Below are 20,260 nucleotides of genomic sequence, written 5' to 3' on the forward strand. Positions count from 1 at the left end.
GGTAAACAAGTTGAGAAGTCTTACATAGTCTAAATTGTAAAGAGAGGTACAGACCCACTGGAGCACTCCACTCACTGACACAAAAAAAAACAGTTTGAGATGGATTTTAACTTGTTTGGACTCTTTAGAAGAGAAACAGACATTATCAAAATTGGGTATTCTAATTCTAATTTAAGTTCTGTCCTAGTAGGCAATCATTGGAAAGTTAATGGTTAACAGAGGTTTCTTTGAGGTGAATGAAGAGAAAAAAGGCTGTTTTACTATTGTCAATGCCTGGGGTGTTTCAAGATAACAACAGTGTCCCTTAGTGATAAGGTGACAATCCTCCAAGACCAGGGTCTGTTATCCTTAGGTTAGTAAACCACCCCCCACTCCAGGGAGAGCCCTGTGGTGATAAAGGAGTAAAAAGGGGGGGTCATGATTTATGACAGGATTTCAGAGTGTGTTTGATGTGCTAGGATAATAAGAAGAGATTGAGAAGTTCACACTAAGTTTCATCTTGTAGAGAAATTAGGCTAAATAACAGTTATGTTAGCTGACCTTCAAGATGGTGTGAAATGTTTGATTTGAAATAAGGTATTTGGTCCTTTTTGTGAAACAATGGGTGAATTTGATTGTAGTTCCGATACAACACAATCAGATGTAAATCATATAGGTGGACTGAGAATTGTTCATGAACTACTATTAGAGAATGGTACTTCAATGCAAGCAAACTATCTTAACTGATGAGTTTTTGGAACAGTAATAAGAAATGTGAAATTGTGTTCTTCTGTTCTTTGTGTTGGTTGTTAGAACCAACTATAGAAAGGAGTGGAATTGTTATTTTGCTACACTAGCAGAACAGAAGCACCAGAGATGTTAATGTTTTAACGATACTGTTATTGATTTCAACTGTTCTAAAATATTTGGAGAAAAGAGAGATATTAGAAATATAGGGTTTGAGTGTTTGGTAGTGTGTGGTTCTAATGTATCAGCGAGATGCAACAAGCTAACGTGATGGACATATGTGATGATGTACTGTGCAGTTGGAACTAATCTTCTCAAGGATAATTCACACATTCAGATACAGAACACTTGAAAGCGATTCGGCAACAGAGGACTTGCTGGAGCCCAGAGAGAGACTGAGCTTGGCATAAAAGGACAACTGTGAGGTGGCTGAGGTGAGATGGATCTCACAGACACACAGACAGACTGTCCTACAGCTGAGAGAGGAGTCGACTCTGGCTCGCTGCACGTCTAGGTGCCGCACGTCTACAGGATGCTCGGTTCCTGTGAGCTGGACTGACTCGAGTCCTGATGGTTCTGCAATGTGATGGAGAAGGCAACCTCCGACCGAGAGGATGGAGGTGTAGGAAAGATCTACTGCACAACATCATGCTACGCTGATTGGGTCCATACCAGGTACATCTCATCTGCTGTCCAGGTAGCTGAGAGAGGAACCTGGGGTCGACGACACGCTACACGAGGATTTCAGTGTTGAAAGATTAGACGCAGTGAATTGAAGTCACTGAGGGAAAAGTGAATTTTCTGGTGCTCGTAACCAGTCACTTTCTACATGGCCTTTAGCTCTAGAACCTTTGGCTAAAACTGGTCATCTTGGAGTTCACAAGGGAGAACACAGATTCTCCTGGCCTGGCTGATAAAGCAGCTAGAATGGAGACAACAAGAGCTGTGTCTGCATTTGAGCTGTGAAGGACAACACCTTGGAATATACATCTGACTTTTTCGTTCTGTTACATCGACCTGTCAAAGAAATGGTTCATAACTGACTGTCTGACGTTTGAAGGAGCAGAACAGTTGTGATGACTTTGGAAGAACATCCAAATGGAACCATGGAGAGGACTTTTCAGTGAATTGAGCAATTGGCATGAGAGAACTTTGTAACAGTGATGAATTGAAGGATGCATTCAGTGATAGGTGTTTATGATGATTTTAACATAAAAGTTTTGCTGTACTATGTTATGATTCTGTATGATGACAATGTGTGATCTTGGATTTTGTACGAAAGGTAATGATCTAGAAGAATGTAAATGAGGATCCAGACATTTCAGATTTGTTCAGTTCTCTAATCATTAAGGATAATAATATTGACTGGGTCATGTTGTTAAAGAGTACTGTTTTGTTGCAGTCTACATCCTAATGAGTGAACTGTTTAAGGTTTGATACCAAGGTTTGACATGGTATCAAGAGGATGGATTGTTGTGGAAATTTCTATGCACAATGTATTCTCTCTGAGTAAAGGACTGAGTCCCACTGTTAAGATAGGTACAGGAATGTGTGGGACCTGGTATTTGCATAGGGGACATCTATTGTCTGTCCAGATGCAGATCAATGGGTTTTAGGACAGGATAGGAGAAGATACAGCAAGGGGGCAGTAAGGTCAGTTGGCCCCTTTGGGTAAACATTATTGCAGGAAGGATAAGGTGGGGGAAGATAGCATTTGACGTGTGTGATAGAACAAAGGGAAAGGTGTTTGATTGACATGAAACAGATGGCAGCATCTTACCACACCCCTTCTTCCTATGTAATAAATACTGTCGAAATGATGTTTTTATTTAGAAACTATCCACCGTTACTTTGTAACCTGTATACTTTCTCCTTGCAAGCAAGATTAAAACCGTTTATTGTGCAATTGATTTCTCCTGTCTTACCTACCATTTTCATAGAACTTTGGAATTTTAGAAATTGCCATCACAGTAACGCCAAGGTTTTTTACAGTTTTTTGGGATACGACCATGCAGCCGTCGAGGTTCACAGTGAGATCTGCTAACAACGCTCTTTGTTTTTTGGGTCCTAAAAGGAGCATTTCTGTTTCATTTGAGTGTAAGAGCAAGAAATTCTCTGTCATCCACTTCCTAATATCTGAATATAAGACCACTATAAGAAATGCAAAAAGGCCTGGATAAAATAAGGGTTTTTGGAGCAGGTTTTCTGGAACAACTGTGGATGTGCGATTGCCTCCCTTAATATGTATGCACACACACACACACACACACAATACACATACACCACATGTGGCATTTTACTGCCCCCATATTACCAGGCCAACTGTAGCAGAAAATTACCCCATAATTGAACATAATTATCATGGTACGGTGAGCAGCAACGCCACCGTGCCATACATCCTCAGTTTCTAACACATACGAACACATCCTGGACTTACACATGTCTTCATTCACACCAGGTCCCAATTGTTATCGTTTCTATGTGTTTAAATGTTTCCCCTCTGCTCCCCACATTGTGGATCATTGTTCTTGTCGTGTTTGGATGTCTTGTGTGTTGCTGTTATATGTAAGTACTTTGTACCCATTGCCTGCCTTCGTTTTGCTACATTAGTCAGCCCTTTTCTTTCGTTGTGTTTTTGTGCTCGGTGTTTGTTTGATTTATTAAAGAATCATCACCGACTACTCCTGCCTGTACCTGGTTCCTTGCTCCGCAACACTACACCAAATCGTTACAATAATAAATTACAATGGTGCCATTAAAGAAATAAAATAGGGTGTAGAATTTGGTTATTTAATCTCTTATTTCAAAAACATGCTGTTTTTGCTGTAAGAGAGCAGTATGTTGCAGCTGCATGTTGTTACATTTACAAAACCACTCAAAGACTCAACACATATTTAACCACAAGTAAAGTTTTTATTGCTTACTTGATGTGTGTATTTATATGCCTCAAAACAACACAACCAAATCTTGCAATGTAACTGAAATCTGTACTTTGTATTTCAGTACCCATTGTAATTCGGTTTACTACATAGTAAGTATTTCAGTAAGCCAACCCAAGAAACTAAAATCATTGGTAACCCTTCAAATTACAGCCCATTACTTACAGGGTAGTTCCCACATAACTACGTAGTAACAAGAATGTAAGTTATAGGATAACTGCAAGTACCCCCTTGCCCCCCCTCGTGGTTTCTGTGTTGTCTGTTCGACTCTGTGTGTGTGTCTCTGACCTGTGACCTGTTTCTCACAAAACAGACATACTAAATCTTTCTCTCCCCGGCAACCGCTTGAACAGGGTTTCCTATTCTCCTACTTGCACCTTCCATTTTAGCTCATATTACAAACAATTAATATTCTGCTTCATTGGTTACAACAGCTTATAACAGTTCAATAACTTATAAAATCAATACATCTACAATTCCCCCTTTTGATCTCTCCCCAGAGAGATCACCCCTATTCGCCAAGCTCCAGTTCTCCCGGGTCATGCTGCTCCAGTAGAGGCATCAGCATCCCTGGTGGCGGTCCTGGAGCCTCCTCAATGGCTGTAGAGATCACTCTCATGGCAAGCCCTCTTATGCATGGGATACAACAACACACACAAGTAATCATTATAGCACCAAATGTAGATAGCGATAAAAGAACAGACATTATCAAACCTCTCCACTGGCCGAACATCGAGATCATCCATTCCTCCAGCGGATTATCTATCCCAGAATGCTTGTATGCGACCCCTTGACATAGTCCAATTCAATCCCCCAAATTTCCTCAAACAGGTGTCCTCAGGTGGGGTCGCGAACCTCTTCGCTGGGGGAATGAAGACCCAATGCCAACCTGGGAAACCTGTAACAACACACAACATAATTCCACCAATTCCCATATACCATTTCATTCTACTATCATCTCCCCAGACCTTTCTCTGTGACCCTATCATCTTGGTACGAGTGGTAGCCACTCGGTGTCCTATACCCCCTTTTGTTACAGTATTCTTCAGTTCCTTCCCCTAAGAGTCTATTCCCCTGGCGCCGTCCTTTGTCTCCTTCACTCGCTCGTAGTCCCGCTGTGTCCTGGGGTCCGCTCTTGGCACTGGTCCGGCTGGTGCTGGTCCTCCTTCCGTCCACACTGGGGAAAGCTCCTCCTTCCCGGTTTGGATGAGGTCCGTTAGCGACCTCCCTGGCTCCTGTGCTGGTGTACACTGGCTCCAATGGTACCAGGTCTCTCCTTTGTCCCTCAGGAGGACCGCATGACTCGTTCTCTCCACCACCTGATGAGGACCCGTCCACCTTGGCTCCGACCACTTTCGCTTGATGACCTTCAGCAACACCCACTCCGCCTGGGGCAGGTTCTGGTCCAGCGGGTGCAGGTCCCTCCTTTTTCCGACTCTGTTGGTGAATTCTGAAAAGAGAGCTCACAATTCATCAAAATACACTCTGTGATCTTTGGGCCACTTTTCCCCTTCCGGGACCGCAGGCCCCGCGGTTGGTCCTGGAAACTGTCTCCCCGTCAGCAGCTCGTATGGGGTGAACCCAGTGGTCTGATTTAACGAGCATGGAATCTTCATGAGTGCCAGTGGCAGTGCATCCACCCAGTTCAATTTAGTCTGTGCACATATCTTAGCCAACTTGTTTTTTTAAGTTTTGGTTCATCCTTTCTACCTTTCCCTGGGACTGTGGATGGTATACAGTGCCAAAAGCATGTTTTAGGCCCCATGTCCTAGTGTAGTTACGTACCATGTCTACCATAAACGGGTGCCACCAATGGCACAAGTTCCTCAACATCTGTGCTGGCCCTACATGGCCCAACCCGTGGGCTTCTGCAAATTTATCTCCCCGCATGGCTGGTGGAAGTATTACTCTACCGTCTGGCCCTCTCCAGAGCCCGCTCATCTCTGTTGCTCCTCTCTGTTGCCAAATAGTTTTCTCTTGTGGGGAAGCCCCCTTTTGATGTCTCACTAGCTCGTCTCTCTCAGAGCCTTCTCCCCCTTTTTTCTGAAACAGGACCCCGTTCATGACTTGACCTGTTTCAGAAACATCTAGAAAAAAGGGTTTTGTGTAGTTGGGAATTGCCAAATCAGCTGCGGTGGCTAGTTGTTGTTTCAGCATAATGAAGGCCTGGTCGGCCGGGCAAGTCCAATTGAGAGTGGCTTTAAGTTTACGCATTCCCTGCTCTTTAACTAGCGCTCTAAGTGGCTCTGTGAGCCCTGAATAGTTTGGGATGTAATTGCGGCTGTACCTCGTGAGCCCCAGGAATGATAACATTTCCTGAACAGTAGTGGGTTTAGGATGGTGGAGGATGGTTGTGCGGTGAGCTGGGGATAGCCCCGCTCCTTTCTGCGAGATTACTCTGCCCAGAAAGGAGACCTGCGTCCTTACCAGCTGTAGCTTTTCTTTTGACACCTTGAACCCTTTCTCAGCCAGTCTAGTGAGGACCGTCACTGTAGCTTGGATGCAAGCGGCCACCTTCGGGGCCGCCAGCAGCAGGTCGTGTATCGCCATTGTCGACCCCTATGTGTGAAAGAAAAAATATCACAAAGTTCCTCTGCTAGTGGGAGACAGAAAAAAGCATTAGCCAGGTCAATGCAGGTGAACCATTTTTATGTCTTACAGCTGTGTGAGTACCATACGTTTGGCGCCTGAGTGAGTGTCCAATCAGTACATTCGACCGCCCTTCTAACCATGGGCCCCAGGTCTTTTGCTTGGTGTTTAGGATGCAGGGCCAGTGACACATACGGGACGGACTCCTCCGCCATCATGTACCACTGATCCTGCTCCTCTGTCAACTGTACATCTGCCACTACATATATGAATTTAGACCCGACCTGCCACGTGTTCCCACACACTACATCCCCAAACCCCTCTCTATACACCTCATCGCCCTGCCGATCATAAAATAGGGTTACATGTGGGGGGTCTGGTGGAGGAAAGTACGGCTCGAGGAGGGAGATCCACGGCCTCCACTTGAAGTCGATGTCCCGTCTGGTAACGTGACAGTTAGTCCATCTGGAGAACACAAGATATTAGCCCCCAGTTTTATCAACAAGTCTCTCCCCAATAAGTTCAGTGGTGTGTTTGCCGACACCACATACGGATGGCTGAGGGCCTGTTTACCCAGTATCGTTTTAAGAGGAAATGTCACTGGCAAAGTCTGTCCCACTCCTTCAAACCCCACAACTTCCACTGTCTTGGAGGATAGTAGTCCTGGGACGGGAGGGGCGGTGATGGTGGAAAAAGTGGCCCCTGTGTCAACCAGAAAGGAGAAATCCTTCCCGTCGACATTCAGGGACAGCATAGGGTCTGCCTTTCCCCCGCTGTCCCCTCCCCTCCCTGTAGACCGTCATTCCTGGTCCCACCCTCCCTCATAAGAGAGTGGGTATTGTCCAGGTGCACTAGGTGGTGGGACGGCGTGTGGGTTAGGAACTGGAGCTGCCCCTTGGTTTGGGTATCCTCTGCCCCCTGCAGTGTTCTGTGGGCACTCTCTGGACCAGTGGTTCGGGTCACCACACGCAAAGCAGGCTCCGTATGGGACTTGGGCTCCTGGAGCCCCTCTGCCTCTACCCCGCCCCCTCCCCCTACCATAACATCCCCTCGGAGTCCCTGGTCGATAGGGCGCGGTGAATGCCCCCCGGCCACTGTGAGGTTGGGGTGCCCATGTGGGAACAGGGTATAAATCGGGTGTGTCAGGTAGTGTTGTCACGATACTAGAATTTCTAGCTTCGATACGATACCTTGAAAAATATCGATATTCGATACCATTTTCGATACCACAGAGAAAAAAACTGCCACAATATTAAGGGGTTATTTTTTTATTTAAAGCTAAATATAACAAGTCTAGAACATATATTTTACATTAACAAAAATGTCCTGAGGTAGTGCACTTGTTCAAAAGCCTCTCAGATTGCATTACATTCAAAAACCAATAAAGTATGCCAAGAAGTGTGCTCAGTGTTGAGCCCAACACAGCCCAAACACCAGCTCTGCATGTCCCAGGTTTCAGTGACAAATTGCAGAGTTACTGCCATGAACGTGGAAGTGGCTCTGCTTGTCCACAGATCAGTGGTGCATGAAAAAAAGGTTTTCCTTCCAAGATGGTTCATGACTATTTCTTTTGTTTCGTTATATAGGGCTGGGATTTCAGTGTGCATGAAAAAGTTGCGTGAAGGAAGGGCATACCTGTTGTTCAAATGTTCAAGAAGTTGTTTGAAGCCAGGTTTCTCAACAGTATACACAGGAACCTGATCCATGCAGATGTACACTGCTACAGCCCTGTTCAACTTCTTGGCTTCATTTGAGTTTGCTTCATACTTTCTTTGCTGTTCAAATACAGCTGGTAGTGTAGGTTGTGATTGTGTTGTTTTTGTTGCAGGTCGAGTCTCATCTTTCTGGTGCTACAAGAGAATGCCAAACTTTAATAAACATTTTTTTTTAGACCACACTTTTAAAATGAACTGAATGAACTAATCTAAGAACTTAGGTTAATGGTAATAGATATTTGTTAACATGAATAAGCAATGAAAAATACTTACAAAACATTTGTTAATCAAAGTTAAAAGTTGATTTAAACTAACATTCACTAGTACATGTACTGATTAAAATCCAAAGTTCTATTTGTTAATATTTTTTCATTGGACCAGAGCTAACATGATCCGTTATATTTTTATTACCTAATACCTACTGTTATCAAAGATTAAAATATACTGTAACAAATGCATTGCTCATCGGTCATAAAAGCTGGTTAATACATTAACGTTATTTGATGAACAGATTTAAACGCAAACGTGCCTGCATCACACGCGAAAACAGTGCTCACTGGATCGACATGAAGTCGTCAAGTCACCTTTATTTATATAGTGCTTTTAACAATACAGATTGTGTCAAAGCTCTTAACAGTATCAAATTGGAGGATAGAGTGTCAGTAATGTATAATAATAATAATACCAACCTCGAGAAATTCTTTATACAGATCCGGGTGTCGGTCTCTCAAGTGCTTTGCTATATTAGTGGTGTTAGAGCCTTTTGTTAGCACTGTTCTGTAGCATCTCTTGCATATTGGCTTGCTTGTGTCCTTCGGCTTTCCATGTTCATTTGCCTCATATGCAAAATATTTCCAGATAGCACTCCTGCTGTGTTCCTTATCAACCAAAGCCGGTCGCACGGGCGCTTCACTCGCCATCTTTCCATTCACTTCACCTTTGCTAACCAGAGCGAATGAGACGAGTGGGAGTGCGAGTGCGCGTGCGCGTGTGGTGGTTGTCAACGCGCCTTTGGAGAGAAGTGAAAGTGAAAGCGCGGCTAGTATCGATACTTCGGGAAATTAGTATTGGTACCGTTCAGAAATTTCAGTATCGATATTTATCGAAATATCGATATTTTTGACAACACTAGTGTCAGGTTCTCCTGAGCCTAGGGCTGCCATCTGCTTACGTTTCTTTTTACACTCATTTGCCTTTACTTTGGCCTCCCGCAGCTGTAAGCGCAACAACTTCTCTTTCAGTCCCTGTATCTGTTTGACTTTCTCTGTCTCCTCGTCTTTAGCCCTCTGTAAATGATGCACTATGTGTCTTTCCCATACGTGTGATTCACTACCCGGCAAGTCAGGATTTGCCATCATTGCCTCATTTATTTTCTCTGGAGGTCCCTCTAAGACCGCCCTTCTGAACCACTCCTGCTGCAGACCCCCCTTCCCCGGGTGATGCCCTGTGTGTTTGGCCCATGTTTATTTACATACTTCTAGATACTGTCTAGGGTGTTGCTCTTTTTCCCAAGGTAACTTGGGCATCGGGGCCCCAGCGGGCAAGGAGAATCGTTCCCTCAGGGCCGTGGCTATGCGCCCGACCACCTGACTGAAAGGGGTGTTATCAGGGCTCCGCCTAGAGGCGGCCCCTTTTTCTATCTCAGTCATAGCCTGGGCGGACACGGCTCGGGCGGCTACTGCCCTCCAGTCCCCCAGTGCCAACATTTGACCAGCTGTGAGTTTATCAAATTGTGACAACCATAGTCCACCTCCCTCTCCCATCGGGGGTAATTTATCTACCAATGCCTGTACGTCTCCCAGCCCCAATGGTTTATATCGCGGTTCGCCGCCTCCCACTCTAAAGAGAGGCAGTTGAAACCCAGCACAACTAGCTTCCCCTGCTTGTGACCGCGTATACATTTTATTTTGAGTCTTTTGAATTGATTCTACTGTGTCATGGTGTAGTTTATGTTCTGGTGGGGGCGTACGCGGCAGAGGGTATACGTCTGTGTCTCCCTTACTCCCATCTCCACTAATGTCTGCGTCAGGGTCTTCGTCTGAGTCAGTCCATCTCCCTACTGCTTGCCCCGTGAGTACCACCCGTCCTCTATGTGAATTTCTTTTGTTCTGCCTAGTTCTGGTCCTTCTCACTGTGTCACTATTGTCCGACCCCGACCTTGAGTCCTCACCTAACCTGGCTTTAGTACGGCCTGATCTTTTCTTTCTGGCCCCTGTAATCTCATCCTGTCTATTATCTCCTAGTCGCCTCCCCTTCTCGCTCCTTTCTTCGTATCTCCCGTACTCTCTCACTGCCCTTGCCTTGAACGGTTTCACGTCCACCTCAGCATCTGTCTCGCTCTCTGACTCAGCCTTCCTACTCAACTTTCTCTTATCTTGCTTTCCTGTGAATTGAGTTATGGGCCTGCTGTTCTGTGTGTCTAAAGACAATATCCCCTTCTCTAAACGTAACACTGGATATAATGGTGCCCGGTCTGTACCGAGTACAAGGTCATCTTCATATGCTGGGGGTATCTCTCCTCCCTTTTTCTCCTCCTTAATTTTCCCATGTCCAGTCAAGTGGCTCCTGGCTGTTACAGTCATGGATGTAGGAGCCTCTTTGTTCTGCATGCCTCTCTCCATTCCTCCACCCTCTCCTTGACTGTGGTGCAGCTGGAACCATCAGTGTCCAATATTCTTATTCTGAACCCAAGGCAGTCTCTCAAGGGTCTGGGCTTGGTTTGGCCTTAGAATGATCTGGGCCATCTGTGTGAGGTACCCCTTTATTGGACAAGGTGTATCAGGGTTGCAGGATTCAGGACTCCTACTCTGTGAGAAACAAAAGAATCTTGCACAACACAAAGTTAAAACCTTGACTGGAGAGTTTAGCATTAACTTACTGAATTTAAAGTCACGTGTTAATTAACAAGTGTAAACCCCAATCTAATGGCTATCTCTTATAAATGTCCTAAATTGGGAATTACTATTTTACCAATGTTTCATAAATGTTGCACTCATTTTCTTTAGATTTAAAACTGGCCAGTTGATTCTAATTTGACATGTCTTTGTCGTGTTTCATAATTTAGATGAGCTCAATTTTCATACAATTTCGTGTACACAGAATTCACCAATTGGAATGGGAAAGCAATTGCCATTTTAATATTACAATATAGAAGCTGATTTTGCTCTATTTGAATCTATTTTAATATTGGGAATCTACTTCCCTGAATTTTATTTGGTGTGTCTGTCATCTTTTGCACCTCTCTCCTAGAGTGTCTCTGTGTTCTGGATTGGGAGGCTTAGAGTTACTCCCTACTTTCTGGGATGGCGGCCAAAAGCCGTCTTATCTATTTGACTCCTCTTACTATCCTTTAACTGAACTCATTCAAACTTAACCAACAAACCACCTTTACAATATTTTCAAACAATTGAATGAAACCACTTTAAAGAAAACTATGTTTACACAAATAATTACCCAAAACTTGACCAAAACCTTTGTCCACTGTTGAATACTTTGTCGTGGCACATCTCCCACTAAATCTTTGTCTATCTGGCTATTTTCTTCATTAACCCTTCTTCCAATCTATCCAGATGTCCCTTTTCTAGAGCAAATATCACTATCATCTACTGTAAATTTATCCACTATGCGCATCACTCCCAATGAGTCTCCTTTCACACACTTCCTTACAAACAGACAGGAATTCTCTTAAAACACAATTTACTCTACTCCTCACTTCTCCTTGACAACAAACAATTCAACACTTCTCTCAACAGTTCTCTCTCAAACTCCCCGTCCATTTCAACCTGACTTATGTTACTGTGAGTCCCAGACTCAGAATAATTAACAAATGATTAACGGGTCCCTAACCCAACACTTTTTGGGACTTGAACCCAGTTCTCTTATAGAAATTCGGGGAGTTCCAAACTCCCTGGGCCTCTAACCCAGCTGAACGGGTCCCTGACCCAACACTTTTGGGACTTGAACCCAGTTCTTTTATAAAAAAATCAGGGAGTTCCAAACTCCCTGGGCCTCTAACCCAGCTGAACGGGTCCCTGACACAACACTTTTGGGACTTGAACCCAGTTCTCTTGTAAAAAGTTTGGGGAGTTCCAAACTCCCTGGGCCTCTAACCCAGCTGAACGGGTCCCTGACCCAACACTTTTGGGACTTAAACCCAGTTCTCTTATAAAAATTCGGGGAGTTCCAAACTCCCTGGGCCTCTAACCCAGCTGAACCTTTACACACAATAAGTATTTTGAGGTGCCCCTAAGTCCTTGGGCCTCTAACCCGACTGGTTGCCAAGACTCTACTTCGCAACTCTCCACCGTCCCCGTCGGGAAGTGGCATAGGGTAGTCAACCCCAGAACCCATACCAATTGCCTCGCCCTCCTGAATTTAAACCAGTATACCAATACGTTTTGCACTGGTTCAAAATTTAGTTCATAGCCAATATGCAGATTTAGATATAACAGGCTCTGCTTACCTTTATCATGAGCCGGCTCTGAACCTGTGAATCTCGCGTAGGTTATCTGGACCAGATCGAATTCCTTCTCTTTTTCCAATCCCGGACCGAGCCCCCAAATTTGTTGAAGTCTAACAGTTGGTTTGTTGGAAAGGAGAATAAAACACCAGGAATCAGGTCAATTACCGTACTGCATATTCCGTTTATTACAAAAGCTTTTGGAGACAAGGTGTCGCCGCACAATGTCTAAGGATCAACAGTCAAAACATCATTTTTATACTTCTACTACGCCCAAAAAGATAGAGGCTGCTTTGTGTTCCAAGGCTGGGTATGACAATCTGTAAGACATTCACTACCGCTGCGTTTACAACTATGATCACCGTGGGTGTTAAAACCTATATGACACCCCTATAAAACCGTTCAGGTTCATGATGCCATAGAGATGGTTGTTGGGTAAGTACATAAAGAAAGTAAAACGGCCTTTGTGGGTTCGGTGAAAGACAACTATTTTAGATCCTGTCATTTGTTCACAGACACATATACACACAGATTGGTATTCACGAACTTACAAATACTACAGTTCATAAGCATCGTTGTTTGTTAAACAATTCTACCAGTATGTAGAAAACAATCTTGCATTAATGCTCATTGTACATTTTGAGAAGACGGCCTTAAAAACGTTTCGTTTACTTGAAATAACATATCTTAAGCTGTCAGCGAATAAGCGTTGTTCTTGCAAATTAAACTAAACCTTCTGGATAATTTCGCCATACGTTTTGCCATATAATGCAACTCGAAAGTCAATGCTGACTTAAAATACCTATTTTGATTTCACAAATCATCATTGCTAGTACATACAGATGTACCAAAGTGAACAATTTTATGTTTAACGATAAATTCAATTTAGCCATAATGTCTGATTGATCCTGGATTAGTTTTTATTCCAGAACACCAGCATTTTCCCTGTGGTGTAGGTATTGCAAACTGCTTTGGTGGATAACAAACCTTGTGTTAAACATGGGGTGTTTGTTATCCAGAATACACTATGGCTGTACTAAAACACATTTTCATATTATAGACCAATACAATGGGTAGATCTGATCTTAAAACCTGTTTCCCTGTTTAAATAATGTGGGCTGAAACTCTTCAAATCGTAAATCCCGATCCCCTCTTTATAACTTACACAAAGAATTCTATACCTGTCACACATTTGAACAACTCCATGTTACACAAGCATTGTAAAATGTGAAAGGTTAACACCCGATGGTTATAAACCATCTATTACATATTCTTCTGCTTTAGCACTTATGGTAACATGAATTGCCTGAGAATTTAACATTCCTTAATCCTGGCACCCTATTGTTTAACACCACTATCATATCAGTCAATCAAATTTATTTATAAAACCCTTTTTACATCAGCAGTTGTAACAAAGTGCTTTTACAAAACACCCAGCCTGAATTAAACCCCAAGGAGCAAACAACAACAGTGTTGAATTTCAGTGGCTAGGAAAAACAGCCTAAGAAGGCAGACATTTTGGAAGAAACCTAGAGAGGAACCAGGATCAGAGAGGTGACCAGTCCTCTTCTGACTGTGCCGGGTGAACATTAAGAGTACAAGATATAATAATTAATTGAGTCCAGAGTCTATTAAACTTAGTCCAGGTAAGGAGCATGACCAGATGGACAAGGCGAGGGAGAACCCTGGAGGGGGGTTCTCCCTCGCCAACCAGAAGGACTTTGGACAGGGACAGCAATGAGTCTTTCAAGTCTGGGTCTCCAGATGTGTGGGCCAAGACCTCATGTCCCGTGTTTAAACAAGGCAAGAGACAGGGAACATTTTGAAAATGCATTCCTTAGATCTACAAAAAATGTACAGTGGAGAAGGGTGGAAAATTAGAAATGACCCTACTCTTCCGGCACAATAATATAGCTGTGTAAATCCTTGGGGCTGAGACAGGTGGGTCGAGTGACACTGTGGCCCTATCCGGGGGAGGCCCCAGACAGGGCCCAATAGACAGGAAGTCAATCCACTCACATTGTCAAGCATCAACCAAAGGGACACCCACCAACCGCAACCACCCTGAAATGTGGGCCGAATATTGACAGCAGAGTTCAACCCAAGTTGCATGATGGGCGCAACGTTCTGATCTGAACAGAGGAAATTTTAGTAACAAAACATAAATATATTATGATATGTGCCCTGGATAAACCTCTTTAGTAAATTTGTTAAGCAGCAGATGCAAAATAAAATGGATAGATCTGATGTTACAATGACAGAAGCCGCATCACAGCTAATAGCTAAAAGGGATTACAGTTATGATCCAGATGCAAAAGCAGCTAGCAGCGAGGCTTTGTAACTGCAGGTACATATTGTTGTAGCCTAATAACTAGCTTCTGTTCATCATGGTACATGAAACGTACATACATTTTGGGAGAATATTATTATATACTTACATTATCTGCCTATCTTTTTGTTGGGAAATTAGGTAGCAAGACTTCTGTGGTGGTGGTTAGGGTTGGGGCTCCGTGGCTAATGTTCACACCCATGGGAGAGAAAGCTAAGCTCCGCCACTGACTTAATCATAGACCATGCTGAAGGGATGAGTCTTTAGTAGACACTTGAAAGACTGAACCAAGTCTGCATTTCCATAACCTTAATTGGCAGATAATTCCACAGTAGTGGAGCTCTATGAGAGAAAGCCCTGCCTCCGATTGTTTTTTTAGAAATTCTAGGTACAATTAGAAGCCCTGCATCTTGCGATCTAAGGTTATGTGTAGGTATATATGGCTGGATCATTTCAGCGAGGTAAGTAGGAGCAAGTCCACATCCCCAGTTATAAGAGGGTTTGCACAATTGTCCAACCAGGTTATTGTAAAGTTTTCCACCTTGAAGATTTCAGTTTGTTTTTCAATTGAACTGTTCACATTATAGGTCACATTAAAGGTGGAAAAAGTTCTGACATGATTTGTCTCATTCTTTTACATCACAAGAACCAGACTTTTTATATCCACTTTATACTGGTTACAATTATTAAAATTGTGGATAAATCTTAACCTGTTAGTTCAGATAGTTGTTTACGTTAGACAACGAAAAATGTGTTGATACTTTCGGCCCGGTAGAAACGCTGTTCTTGTTAGTTATCGCGGCTTAGCCGTGACATCTTGTCATTTAATTTTATCTATTAATGACAAACTCATATACATATAAATGCTGGCTATTGTCACCATATTGCCAATAATCCCTTCAAACAACATTTAACAAATCTAAGTCCATAATACAGCAATCAAAAATCTGAAGTAATTACAAAAATGCAACACATCGTACCTGGATCCGCACACACAAACACATACACACACACACACACAAACAAGTATTCATGAACTCACAAATACTACAGTTTGTAAGCATCATTACCTGTTAAAAAATTATAACAATGTGTAGAAAACAATCTTGCGTTAATGCTTGTACGTTTTAAGAAGACGCATTTACAAATGTTTTGTTTACCTGAAATAACATATCTTGACCTGTCAACGAATCACCATTGTTGATGCAAATTTAAAATCAACCTTCTGGGTAACATTTTGCCATATAATGAAACTCAAAAGTTAATGCTGACTTAAAATCCCCATTTTGATTTCACAAATCATTATTGCTCATACATATACATGTACCAAAATCATAATTTTTATTTTTAACAATATTTTAAACCCACCACGATTCAATCAACCTAGTCATAATGCCTGGCAATGTTTGTTCCTTCTGAATAATAGCATTGCTCATGCGATGTGTGTTCACTGTAGAGCTTTGGTGGATTGCAAACCTTGTGTGAAACACAGGATGTTTATCAACCTGCATATTCTACAGTTTGTACAAGTGTTTATTTAGGGTCCATAACAATGGGCAAGCCCATCTCGTGAAAAAAAATAAATGGGCAGAAACTCTCCTGTTTACGGTTATACAGTATTGTAACTATTTCTAGATTCCACGATTCTCTCGTCTTTCCACCTGATGAAAAAGTTAGTTATCATCACCTTTATTAATAGTTATTGTATCAATGTCATATGCTGTTAAAACGTCCTGTGGCAAATACCATACAGTTCATAGACGCTATTTGTGGTGGAGGTAAACTTAATAAGAAACGTTAGTCAGTTTAACTGTATCAATGTCTTTCTCGAATGGCCAATTAGCTGTTAAAACAGCCATTGGCAAAATGCCATTTTTTCAGGATCGACAAAACTTCGCTGGCTACACGTTTCTCATTTGATAAAAGTCAGTTATTGTCACCTATATTTATACAGTAGTAATTGTTTCAATGTCATTCACGAATGGCTAATACAGCCATACAGGTTATAGATGTTATTTGTGGTGGAGGAATACTTAAAACGAAACATTACTCAGTTTAACACAATGCTTAATGGTGTCTAGCAACATATTACTGGCTAATAAACTTTTAAAACGGCCAGTGGCAAAAGTCATACAGTTCATAGACATGATTTGTGGTAAGAAACGGTACTCAGTTCAACATAATAGTCAATGGTGTTTAACAAAATATTCAAACTTGGTGTGATGTTAATGCGTACCAAAATTACATAATGTAGTGGTTAATGACACAGTCTTTCAAGTGTGCGATCCGGGTTCAAATCTCGGGAGGTCAAAAAAAATGTATTCAGCATTACTTGCAAAATAGTAAGTACACTCAAAAAAATAAATAATTGGATTAACTCAAATTCTGGGCAGGATTTCCATCCAATAAATGTATGTAGCCCCAACTCATTTAGATCAAATACAGCTAAAAAGAAATAAAGACAATGACTAAGTAAAAATTATTGACATTTGTACAATGTACTAGGCTTGAAAGACTCGTTACTGCCCCTGTCCAAAGACCTCCTGGTTGTGTTGCAGATCAAGACGATATCTGATGATTTCAACTGCCACTGTGCGGACACCTCCTCCTTGTTGTCCTTGTCTATCTGGTCATGCTTTCGACCTGGACTAAGTTTAAATAGACTCTGGACTCTTAATATGTTCAACCGGCACAGCCAGAAGAGGACTGGTCATCCCTTTGAGCCTGGTTCCTCTCTAGGTTTCTTCCTAAATTTCAGCCTTCGTTTTTTCTAGCCACTGAAATTCAACACTACTGTGGTTTGTTTTGTGGGCCTTAAGGCCCGGTGTTTTGTAAAAGCATTTTGTGACAACTGCTGACGTAAAAAGGGCTTTATAAATAAATGTGATTGTTTGATTGTTTTTTTTGTTTTGAAAATGTTTATACAACACATCACACCAAAAAATATATATATATACAATGCCACTTACACTGCTGTTTTTAAATGTCAGAACAAGGAAAACATCCACGAGGTTGACAAAATAAACCAAAAACAACCGCCAGAAGATCTAATAAGGTAATTAAATAAAGGTAAACTAAATAAGGTAACTAAATAAGGAAAATGTGCTTTGTATCCTGGTGTTTACATCTTGGATACAAGTCCAAAGGAGTCACAGTCTGTCTGTGGAAGAACAGGTCCTCATTGGTCTGCGCTTCTATGCATCTGGGACTTTCTACCAAGTTGTTGTTGACAATATAGGAGTGGACAAATCAACTGCGAGTGATGAAGTGAAAGCTGTGTTAATTGCATTGGCCAGCCTGGTCAATCAGTTTGTTTCACTTCCAAAGGATGTCCAAATTACCCAGACAAAGCACACATTTTTTCTTTTGGGAACATCCCCAATACTATTGGGGTTATTGCACTCATGTGCATATCCAAGCATCTCATGAGAGGGACTGGGAGTACATCAACCGAAAGGGGAGGCGCAGCATCAACATCCAACTAGTGGGCGATGCTGACCTCATCATCACGAACTGTATCATGAAGTGGCCTGGGTCTGTTCATGATGCACGTATCCTGAGAGAGAATGCTTTATACAGAGAGCTCCAAACCAACTGACCGGATGGCATAATATTAGGAGACAGTGCCTATCCACTCCTACCATGGCTGATGACTCCTTTTCTTGCAGCAACCACACCTGCACAGGCACGCTTCAACACTGCTCATGGCAAAACAAGATGTGCAATTGAGCGTTTAAATGGAGTTCTGAAGAGACGCTTTGCATGCTTTAACTACTTGCGAGTGGAACCACAGGAAGCATGCAACATAATACTTGCGTGTATCGTCCTGCACAACATTGCTACCAGGCTCAATGTCCCTCTCTGTGATGATGTCTATGATGCACCTGAGCTTGTAGAAGAACCAGACCAACCTCTGGCGTTCTGTCAGAATGAGGGACTGACTGGACGTATAGTTAGGGATGTAATTGTTATAAATTATTTTTGACAGGCTCATCTCTGATGATTGTTTCTTTGAAATTAATATACAGTGATGAATGACAGAAAAATGTTTTTTATTGAAATCGGTTTGGGGGATTATTTCATAGGGACATTTTAATTAAATTTTTACTTTATTATACTGAAAAGCTTAATTGGTAGCCTATGTCTACTTTATCTACTTTACCACGGTTACACAAGTCAAGTGCAAATATATATATATATAAATAAAAGTATATACACTAAATTATACAAATGTATTATTTGGCCAATTTTTAAGTTTTACTACATTTTCTTCCTGGAATCCACCTTGAAATCCTACCGCCTGTTGGGATCAGGATAATCCAGTTTTTTTTTAGATCAAATTTATCCAAATCCTACTGACAAGTTTTGAACAACACAAATTGAAGATTTTATCCAGATTAAAACTAGGACTGGATTCCGTGATCTAATCTGATTTCAGAATCCTTTCTCCTTTGAACAACCCATTTTCAAGATTTGATCCAATCCGATAACCAAAATCCGATCAGCTTCCCTTTGAACAACTGGCCCCAAATGTTGAGATAAATATATTAGTCAGAGGCGTCGCTAGGATCACAATATATTCGGGGCTTAGCCCACCACCCCACCTCACCCGGGACAGAAAGTACAGGGTTTTGAATGTACATGAGGAAAATTTCGATGTACATGCTAGCGGCCTATACGTCTACATTGTCACAATTAGCTAACAGAATTATAGATTAATAGATCAGTGTCTATTTTTTATTATTATTTTTGGTCAATTTGAGATCTGGGGCTATTCATAAAATATCTGGGGCTATAGCCCCGGACGCCCAGGCCTAACGACGCCACTGGTACAAGTGTTAGAATACTCAGAAGTTCACCAACAAGTCAAAACTGCATTAGAGCACTCGCCAATGAAAACAGATAAAATGTTAACATTTAGAATGGGATAGCAATTATTACACAGCAACACCGAAGCTACATATATAAGTTGGATGATCTCCATTTCATTAGATAGGGAACTGTGGGAAGAGACCAAAATGTTTATAATCATATTTAAAAATCTGCTTAAAATATTTTACTTCACATATTCATAGGCTAGCTAGCTATAGTGCTAAACTTGTGTTATTAAATCCATTTAGTGTAAAAGACATTTCAGAAAACTGCGGTACTGTAGCCTGTAAGTTAGCTTGCTAGGTATCAATACAAATCTATGCTATAACTTACCGCTCACATGTAACACGTGTACTGTAACAAGTGCACATCTCTGGTGAAGCTTATAATGCTAACCAAGATGTTTGCCTTAGCTAGCCTACTACACTAGCCATCTCACCCCCCCCCCCTCCCCAGTAAAAATCGCCCACTTAACATTATCACAGCAGTTGCACATATGTCGGTCAATATTACCATTATATTTTTTTAATAATATTTTATTAAAAAAGTACCCACAATAAAATTCTAAAACCTCTGGGAAATGATTTAAATTAAAACATTAGAATACCCTGTTTATATTCCCTTGTGTTGG

At 42.0% G+C, this 20,260-nt stretch overlaps 1 protein-coding gene across 5 annotated transcripts in view; it reads left to right on the forward strand.

The window, feature by feature from the left end:
- LOC105008069 (serine/threonine-protein kinase BRSK2) overlaps positions 1-20,260 on the forward strand; it is an 864,007-nt gene that overhangs the window by 494,593 nt on the left and 349,154 nt on the right. The gene's annotated exons all lie outside the window — the stretch shown is intronic.

The sequence above is a fragment of the Esox lucius genome, chromosome 19 (genome assembly GCF_011004845.1).
Source record: "Esox lucius isolate fEsoLuc1 chromosome 19, fEsoLuc1.pri, whole genome shotgun sequence".
Classification (NCBI taxonomy): domain Eukaryota; kingdom Metazoa; phylum Chordata; class Actinopteri; order Esociformes; family Esocidae; genus Esox; species Esox lucius.